Source organism: Silene latifolia, chromosome Y (assembly GCF_048544455.1).
Source record: "Silene latifolia isolate original U9 population chromosome Y, ASM4854445v1, whole genome shotgun sequence".
Taxonomy (NCBI): domain Eukaryota; kingdom Viridiplantae; phylum Streptophyta; class Magnoliopsida; order Caryophyllales; family Caryophyllaceae; genus Silene; species Silene latifolia.
The window spans coordinates 162,590,011-162,599,874 of record NC_133538.1 but is presented as its reverse complement, the minus strand read 5'-3'; the positions used below and the strand labels follow the sequence as shown (position 1 = coordinate 162,599,874).

The following is a 9,864-nucleotide window of genomic DNA, read 5'->3' as shown; positions in this document are numbered from 1 at the left end:
AATATTTGACAATATCGATATTGAAATTGAGATGGAAATCTGGTTACTATGGAGTATTATATTATGAGACGGAGTAATGAGTAGGACGGAGTAATGAGAGAGATGGGGTAGAGAGTTGAGATTGAATTAATTATTGGGACGAGAGTGACTATTATAAGGTTGGCTGGCTCGGCCGTGGCCTGGCACAGCGGTGGCCTGGCTAAGTCGCGAGTTTGGGCGTATCTATAAATTGTTTTGACGCTAGTTTGGTTTATTTAAAATATAATTAAATTAATTTCCGTCTCATATTTTATATAACGATAATTCGTTAATATCGTCCTTTCACATAATTATTTTAGGTGACTCATATGTGGTTGAAGATGAAGAGTAATTTTGGGTTTTAGAAGCTTTCTCAAGTTTATTACTTGTCTCTTTGCTAGCGTAAGGTAACTATTCCGAGTTACTCGACGAATTAATGTCACATTAGTAGTTAATGTTGTGCTTGTTGTTTGTTAAGTGTTTAGGCTCAAGGTAAATTTTATAGCAATAATTGCCATGTTTTGTTGATTGTGCCGAAAACCGAGCCTTTGTCCCTTTGTCGATGCGATGTCGATCAATTGAGTGATTGGTCGGCCGCAATTTAACCCGTGCACTGTCGCAGGGTGGGGTTGCGGGTAAAAATTCGGTTGAATGAATTAGATAGTCGGCCTTTTTCTTGTTTTAGGCCATTCATTATATTTTTATCTCACATGTGTAATTAGTTGATTTAATTAGCTTCTTATATTGTAAAAACGGCCCTAGTTTCCCCGAAGCCTTTAATTTGGTTAATATTGTTAGAATTGGAAATTAGTATTGAATTCTTATTGAGGAACTGTTGGGATTGTATCTTTGTAAATAGACATTTATATAGCTTTCACATGATAGAATGTTAGAATTTATGTTGGTAAGTAGGACTTTTTGCCCTCTTAAGGTTAAGTGGGTGTCTTACTTGACTTATGTGGTGAGTTTTGGGTGGTGTGGGCTAAAATATTCAAGATGGGACTAGCTGTGACTAGGTCCTAGGTGAGTATTTCGGCCTTCATCATAGATAGGTCTTTATAGTCTCTGACGAGTATATGTTCCTTTGCTTGATAGCCTTTGTGTTCCGACTAGTGGATGTTTATCCAAGTTGGGGCATGACCTCAGGTACTTATTTTGATAGTATGGGGTCAGCTTAAGTACTAGCCAACCCTTCGGTGGTGTCCTTAGGGTACTCACTTCACTTTGTTTTAAAAAAAGTTGTGAGTCTTGGGTGCGGTGGTGTGTATCCGCATGTCTAGGTCTGCGCAGATTTTAGGCTAGGGTTGTGTTGTCTCTTGGCCATGTTTTCTTAATAGTAACCGCTGAGCCAAGATACCGGTTCGATTACCTTCCCTACCTCGTGGTATAGACTTGAGTTACAAAGTGACTATTGACGGGACTAAGAACTTATGCCTGTCTTTGATATATTGCCCTTTCTTGTATGGTGATTCTATGAATCATAGAAGGTGAGATGCAAGCCGGCTATGGTTGATAGAGTTTGGATTCCTGGATGTTATGTGATTCACATGATAGTGTAGTATGAGTCGGTCTAGTATTCGCATGCTAGGACTATGTGTTGTTATATTGTTGTTCACATGATAAGCACGATTGTCTAGCATCTATATGCTAAGGCTATGTGTTATTCATATTCATATTCTTATGTTTACATGTTACATTAATTATGACATTTCGTGGCTGGGAGAACTCGGAGTTACTCCCCACTGACTGTGGCTTTCGTATTTGTATAAAATGCGAATGATAGGTAGGTGATGCATATATGGGGTACATGGACGAGCTAGCGAGCAAAGTAACCTTGGGACCTAGATTGGTTTTATTTTATTGTAACCCTTAAACCCTTTTTATGTCACATACATTTTAGGGACATATGTCTCCCTTTCTCATATTTGGTTTGTATCATTATATCCCCGTGTCTTTAGCGTGGTTATGTAAATTAGTTTATTAGCTTTTGCAGGTATTGGCACTCTTAAATTTGGAGATGTTTGTGAATGGTTTAGGAAAAGTTTTAAAAATTACAGGTTTTTACTATAATGAACCTATTACAAACATATCCATGCATCTAGAATTACGTGTTTACTTTTCCGCAATATGTGAGGGTGTCACAGAGTGAACCCTTTTTTGGGGGGCCGGGTATCCTAAAACGGGACGGGAAAGGGTGTAGGATTTGATTAGGCGGACCGCTACCGCGGATCCCCCTAATCAAACCCTAAACCCTTTACCTTTCTTTTCATTCGAAGGCAGCAAGACAAAAAGACACCCTAGAGGGGCCGAGTGAACCCTTTTTTGGGGGGCCGGTTATCTTAAAACGGGACGGGAAAGGGTTTAGGGTTTGATTAGGCGGACCGCGACCGCGGATCCCCCAAATCAAACCCTAAAATCTTTCCCTTGCTTCTCATTTGAAGGCGGCAAGGCAAAAATACACCCTAGAGGGGCCGAGTGAACCCTTTTTTGGGGGGCCGGGTATCCTAAAACGGGACGGGAAAGGGTTTACGGTTTTATTAGGCGGACCACTACCGCGAATCCCCCTAATCAAACCCTAAACCCTTTCCCTTGCTTCTCATTTGAAGGCGCCAAGACAAAAACACACCCTAGAGGGGCCGAGTGAACCATTTTTTGGGGGGTCGGGTATCCTAAAACGGGACAGAAAAGGGTTTAGGGTTTGGTTAGGCGGACCACTACCACAGATCCCCCTAATCAAACCCTAAACACATTCCCTTGCTTCTCATTCAAAGGCGGCAAGACAAAATAACACCCTAGAGGGGCCGAGTGAACCCTTTTTTGGGGGGCCGGGTATCCTAAAACGGGACGGGAAAGGGTTTAGGGTATGATTAGGCGGACCGCTATCGCGGATCCCCTAATCAAACCCTAAACCCTTTCCCTTGCTTCTCATTCGAAGGCGCCAAGACAAAAACACACCCTAGAGGGGCCGAGTGAACCCCTTTTGGGGGGACCGGGTATCCTAAAACGGGACGGGAAAGGGTTTTGGGTTTGATTAGGATCACCCTAATCAAAGCCTAAACCCTTTCCCTTGCTTCTCATTTGAAGGCGGCAAGACAAAAAGACACCGTAGAGGGACCGAGTGAACCCTTTTTTGGGGGGCCGGGTATCCTAAAACGGGACGGGAAAGGGTGTAGGATTTGATTAGGCGGACCGCTACCGCGGATCCCCCTAATCAAACCCTAAACCCTTTACCTTTCTTTTCATTCGAAGGCAGCAAGACAAAAAGACACCCTAGAGGGGCCGAGTGAACCCTTTTTTGGGGGGCCGGTTATCTTAAAACGGGACGGGAAAGGGTTTAGGGTTTGATTAGGCGGACCGCGACCGCGGATCCCCCAAATCAAACCCTAAAATCTTTCCCTTGCTTCTCATTTGAAGGCGGCAAGGCAAAAATACACACTAGAGGGGCCGAGTGATCCCTTTTTTGGGGGGCCGGGTATCCTAAAACGGGACGGGAAAGGGTTTAGGATTTGATTAGGCAGAACGCTACCGCGGATCCCCCTAATCAAACCTTATACCCTTTCCCTTGCTTCTCATTCGAAGGCGGCACGACAAAAAGACACCCTAGAGGGGCCGAGTGAACCCTTTTTGGGGGGACCGGGTATCCTAAAACGGGACGGGAAAGGGTTTAGGGTCTGATTAGGATCCCCCTAATCAAACCCTAAACCCTTTCTCTTGCTTCTCATTTGAAGGCGGCAAGACAAAAAGACACCCTAGAGGGGCCGAGTGAACCATTTTTGGGGGGCCGGGTATCCTAAAACGGGACGGGAAAGGGTTTAGGGTTTGGTTAGGCGGACCGCTACCACAAATCCCCTTAATCAAACCCTAAACACATTCCCTTGCTTCTCATTCAAAGGCGGCAAGACAAAAAGACACCCTAGAGGGGCCGAGTGAGCCCTTTTTTAGGGGGTCGGTTATCGTAAAACGGGACGGGAAAGGGTTTAGGGTATGATTAGGCGGACCGCTACCGCGGATCCCCCTAATCAAACCCTAAACCCTTTCCCTTGCTTTTCATTTGAAGGCGGCACGACAAAAATACACCCTAGAGGGGTCGAGAGAACCCTTTTTTGGGGGGCCGGCTTTTTGGGAGGGACCGGGTATCCTAAAACGGGACGGGAAAGGGCTTAGGGTTTGATTAGGCGGACTGCTACCGCGGATCCCCTAATCAAACCCTAAACCCTTTCCCTTGCTTCTCATTCGAAGGCGGCAAGACAAAAACACACCCTAGAGGGGCCGAGTGAACCCCTTTTGGGGGGACCGGTTATCCTAAAACGGGACGGGAAAGGGTTTTGGGTTTGATTAGGATCACCCTAATCAAAGCCTAAACCCTTTCCCTTACTTCTCATTTGAAGGCGGCAAGACAAAAAGACACCGTAGAGGGACCGAGTGAACCCTTTTTTGGGGGGCCGTGTATCCTAAAACGGGACGGGAAAGGGTGTAGGATTTGATTAGGCAGACCGCCACCGCGGATCCCCCTAATCAAACCCTAAACCCTTTACCTTTCTTTTCATTCGAAGGCGGCAAGACAAAAAGACACCCTAGAGGGGCCGAGTGAACCCTTTTTTGGGGGGGTCGGGTATCCTAAAACGGGACGGGAAAGGGTTTAGGGTTTGATTAGGCGGACCGCACCGCGGATCCCCCAAATCAAACCCTAAAATCTTTCCCTTGCTTCTCATTTGAAGGCGGCAAGACAAAAATACACCCTAGAGGGGCCGAGTGAACCCTTTTTTGGGGGGCCGGGTATCCTAAAACGGGACGGGAAAGGGTTTAGGGTTTTATTAGGCGGACCACTACCGCGGATCCCCCTAATCAAACCCTAAACCCTTTCCCTTGCTTTTCATTTGAAGGCGGCAAGACAAAAATACACCCTAGAGGGGTCGAGAGAACCCTTTTTTGGGGGGCCGGCTTTTGGGAGGGACCAGGGTATCCTAAACGGGACGGGAAAGGGCTTAGGGTGTGATTAGGCGGACTGCTACCACGGATCCCCTAATCAAAACCTAAACCCTTTCCCTTGCTTCTCATTCGAAGGCGGCAAGACAAAAAGACACCCTAGAGGGGCCGAGTGAACCCTTTTGGGGAGACCGGGTATCCTAAAACGGGACGGGAAAGGGTTTAGGGTTTGATTAGGCGGACCGCTACCGCGGATCCCCCTAATCAAACCCTAAACCCTTTACCTTGCTTTTCATTCGAAGGCAGCAAGACAAAAAGACACCCTAGAGGGGCCGAGTGAACCCTTTTTTGGGGGGCCGGGTATCTTAAAACGGGACGGGAAAGGGTTTAGGGTTTTATTAGGCGGACCACTACCGCGGATCCCCCTAATCAAACCCTAAACCCTTTCCCTTGCTTTTCATTTGAAGGCGGCAAGACAAAAATACACCCTAGAGGGGTCGAGAGAACCCTTTTTTGGGGGGCCGGCTTTTTGGGAGGGACCGGGTATCCTAAAACGGGACGGGAAAGGGCTTAGGGTTTGATTAGGCGGACTGCTACCACGGATCCCCTAATCAAAACCTAAACCCTTTCCCTTGCTTCTCATTCGAAGGCGGCAAGACAAAAAGACACCGTAGTGGGACCGAGTGAACCCTTTTTTGGGGCCCTTTACCTTGCTTTTCATTCGAAGGCGGCAAGACAAAAAGACACCCTAGAGGGGCCGAGTGAACCCTTTTTTGGGGGGCCGGGTATCCTAAAACGGGACGGGAAAGGGTTTAGGATTTGATTAGGCAGAACGCTACCGCGGATCCCCCTAATCAAACCTTATACCCTTTCCCTTGCTTCTCATTCGAAGGCGGCACGACAAAAAGACACCCTAGAGGGGCCGAGTGAACCCTTTTTGGGGGGACCGGGTATCCTAAAACGGGACGGGAAAGGGTTTAGGGTCTGATTAGGATCCCCCTAATCAAACCCTAAACCCTTTCTCTTGCTTCTCATTTGAAGGCGGCAAGACAAAAAGACACCCTAGAGGGGCCGAGTGAACCATTTTTTGGGGGGTCGGGTATCCTAAAACGGGACAGAAAAGGGTTTAGGGTTTGGTTAGGCGGACCGCTACCACAAATCCCCTTAATCAAACCCTAAACACATTCCCTTGCTTCTCATTCAAAGGCGGCAAGACAAAAAGACACCCTAGAGGGGCCGAGTGAGCCCTTTTTTAGGGGGTCGGTTATCGTAAAACGGGACGGGAAAGGGTTTAGGGTATGATTAGGCGGACCGCTACCGCGGATCCCCCTAATCAAACCCTAAACCCTTTCCCTTGCTTTTCATTTGAAGGCGGCACGACAAAAATACACCCTAGAGGGGTCGAGAGAACCCTTTTTTGGGGGGCCGGCTTTTTGGGAGGGACCGGGTATCCTAAAACGGGACGGGAAAGGGCTTAGGGTTTGATTAGGCGGACTGCTACCGCGGATCCCCTAATCAAACCCTAAACCCTTTCCCTTGCTTCTCATTCGAAGGCGGCAAGACAAAAACACACCCTAGAGGGGCCGAGTGAACCCCTTTTGGGGGGACCGGTTATCCTAAAACGGGACGGGAAAGGGTTTTGGGTTTGATTAGGATCACCCTAATCAAAGCCTAAACCCTTTCCCTTACTTCTCATTTGAAGGCGGCAAGACAAAAAGACACCGTAGAGGGACCGAGTGAACCCTTTTTTGGGGGGCCGTGTATCCTAAAACGGGACGGGAAAGGGTGTAGGATTTGATTAGGCAGACCGCCACCGCGGATCCCCCTAATCAAACCCTAAACCCTTTACCTTTCTTTTCATTCGAAGGCGGCAAGACAAAAAGACACCCTAGAGGGGCCGAGTGAACCCTTTTTTGGGGGGCCGGTTATCTTAAAACGGGACGGGAAAGGGTTTAGGGTTTGATTAGGCGGACCGCTACCGCGGATCCCCCAAATCAAACCCTAAAATCTTTCCCTTGCTTCTCATTTGAAGGCGGCAAGAAAAAAATACACCCTAGAGGGGCCGAGTGAACCCTTTTTTGGGGGGGCGGGTATCCTAAAACGGGACGGGAAAGGGTTTAGGGTTTTATTAGGCGGACCACTACCGCGGATCCCCCTAATCAAACCCTAAACCCTTTCCCTTGCTTTTCATTTGAAGGCGGCAAGACAAAAATACACCCTAGAGGGGTCGAGAGAACCCTTTTTTGGGGGGCCGGCTTTTTGGGAGGGACCGGGTATCCTAAAACGGGACGGGAAAGGGCTTAGGGTGTGATTAGGCGGACTGCTACCACGGATCCCCTAATCAAAACCTAAACCCTTTCCCTTGCTTCTCATTCGAAGGCGGCAAGACAAAAAGACACCCTAGAGGGGCCGAGTGAACCCTTTTGGGGAGACCGGGTATCCTAAAACGGGACGGGAAAGGGTTTAGGGTTTGATTAGGCGGACCGCTACCGCGGATCCCCCTAATCAAACCCTAAACCCTTTACCTTGCTTTTCATTCGAAGGCAGCAAGACAAAAAGACACCCTAGAGGGGCCGAGTGAACCCTTTTTTGGGGGGCCGGGTATCTTAAAACGGGACGGGAAAGGGTTTAGGGTTTTATTAGGCGGACCACTACCGCGGATCCCCCTAATCAAACCCTAAACCCTTTCCCTTGCTTTTCATTTGAAGGCGGCAAGACAAAAATACACCCTAGAGGGGTCGAGAGAACCCTTTTTTGGGGGGCCGGCTTTTTGGGAGGGACCGGGTATCCTAAAACGGGACGGGAAAGGGCTTAGGGTTTGATTAGGCGGACTGCTACCACGGATCCCCTAATCAAAACCTAAACCCTTTCCCTTGCTTCTCATTCGAAGGCGGCAAGACAAAAAGACACCGTAGTGGGACCGAGTGAACCCTTTTTTGGGGCCCTTTACCTTGCTTTTCATTCGAAGGCGGCAAGACAAAAAGACACCCTAGAGGGGCCGAGTGAACCCTTTTTTGGGGGGGCGGGTATCTTAAAACGGGACGGGAAAGAGTTTAGGGTTTGATTAGGCGGACCGCTACCGCGGATCCCCCTAATCAAACCCTAAAATCTTCCCCTTGCTTCTCATTTGAAGGCGGCAAGACAAAAATACACCCTAGAGGGGCCGAGTGAACCCTTTTTTGGGGGTCGGGAATCCTAAAACGGGACGGGAAAGGGTTTAGGGTTTGATTAGGCGGACCGCTACCGCGGATCCCCCAAATCAAACCCTAAACCCTTTCCCCTGCTTTTCATTTAAAGGCGGCAAGACAAAAATACACCCTAGAGAGGTCGAGAGAACCCTTTTTTGGGGGGTCGGCTTTTTGGGGGCGACCGGGTATCCTAAAACGGGACGGGAAAGGGCTTAGGGTTTGATTAGGCGGACTGCTACCACGGATCCCCCTAATCAAACCCTAAACCCTTTCCCTTACTTCTCATTCGAAGGCGGCAAGAAAAAAAGACACCCTAGAGGGGCCTAGTGAACCCTTTTTTGGGGGGCCGAGTATCTTAAAACGGGACGGGAAAGGGCTTAGTGTTTGATTAGGCGGACCGCTACCGCGGATCCCCCTAATCAAACCCTAAACTCTTTCCCTTGCTTTTCAATTGAAGGCGGCAAGACAAAAATACACCCTAGAGGGGTCGAGAGAACCCTTTTTTGGGGGGCCGGCTTTTTGGGAGGGACCGGGTATCCTAAAACGGGACGGGAAAGGGCTTAGGGTTTGATTAGGCGGACTGCTACCACGGATCCCCTAATCAAAACCTAAACCCTTTCCCTTGCTTCTCATTCGAAGGCGGCAAGACAAAAAGACACCCTAGAGGGGCCGAGTGAACCCTTTTGGGGGGACCGGGTATCCTAAAACGGGACGGGAAAGGGTTTAGGGTTTGATTAGGCGGACCGCTACCGCGGATCCCCCTAATCAAACCCTAAACCCTTTACCTTGCTTTTCATTCGAAGGCGGCAAGACAAAAAGACACCCTAGAGGGGCCGAGTGAACCCTTTTTTGGGGGGCCGGGTATCTTAAAACGGGACGGGAAAGGGTTTAGGGTTTTATTAGGCGGACCACTACCGCGGATCCCCCTAATCAAACCCTAAACCCTTTCCCTTGCTTTTCATTTGAAGGCGGCAAGACAAAAATTCACCCTAGAGGGGTCGAGAGAACCCTTTTTTGGGGGGCCGGCTTTTTGGGAGGGACCGGGTATCCTAAAACGGGACGGGAAAGGGCTTAGGGTTTGATTAGGCGGACTACTACCACGGATCCCCTAATCAAAACCTAAACCCTTTCCCTTGCTTCTCATTCGAAGGCGGCAAGACAAAAAGACACCGTAGCGGGACCGAGTGAACCCTTTTTTGGGGCCCTTTACCTTGCTTTTCATTCGAAGGCGGCAAGACAAAAAGACACCCTAGAGGGGCGGAGTGAACCCTTTTTTGGGGGGCCGGGTATCTTAAAACGGGACGGGAAAGGGTTTAGGGTTTGATTAGGCGGACCGCTACCGCGGATCCCCCTAATCAAACCCTAAAATCTTCCCCTTGCTTCTCATTTGAAGGCGGCAAGACAAAAATACACCCTAGAGGGGCCGAGTGAACCCTTTTTTGGGGGTCGGGGAATCCTAAACGGGACGGGAAAGGGTTTAGGGTTTGATTAGGCGGACCGCTACCGCGGATCCCCCAAATCAAACCCTAAACCCTTTCCCTTGCTTTTCATTTAAAGGCGGCAAGACAAAAATACACCCTAGAGAGGTCGAGAGAACCCTTTTTTGGGGGGTCGGCTTTTTGGGGGGGACCGGGTATCCTAAAACGGGACGGGAAAGGGCTTAGGGTTTGATTAGGCGGACTGCTACCACGGATCCCCTAATCAAACCCTAAACCCTTTCCCTTGCTTCTTA

General features: G+C 48.8%; 1 long non-coding RNA gene across 1 annotated transcript; it reads left to right on the top strand.

Moving 5' to 3' along the window:
• Nucleotides 1-337: 337 nt before the first annotated feature.
• Nucleotides 338-2,036, top strand: LOC141633746 (uncharacterized). The gene is made up of 2 exons (XR_012538520.1): nucleotides 338-425; nucleotides 1,802-2,036. It is a non-coding gene; the product is annotated as an uncharacterized LOC141633746 (long non-coding RNA).
• The last annotated feature ends 7,828 nt before the right edge of the window (nucleotides 2,037-9,864 follow it).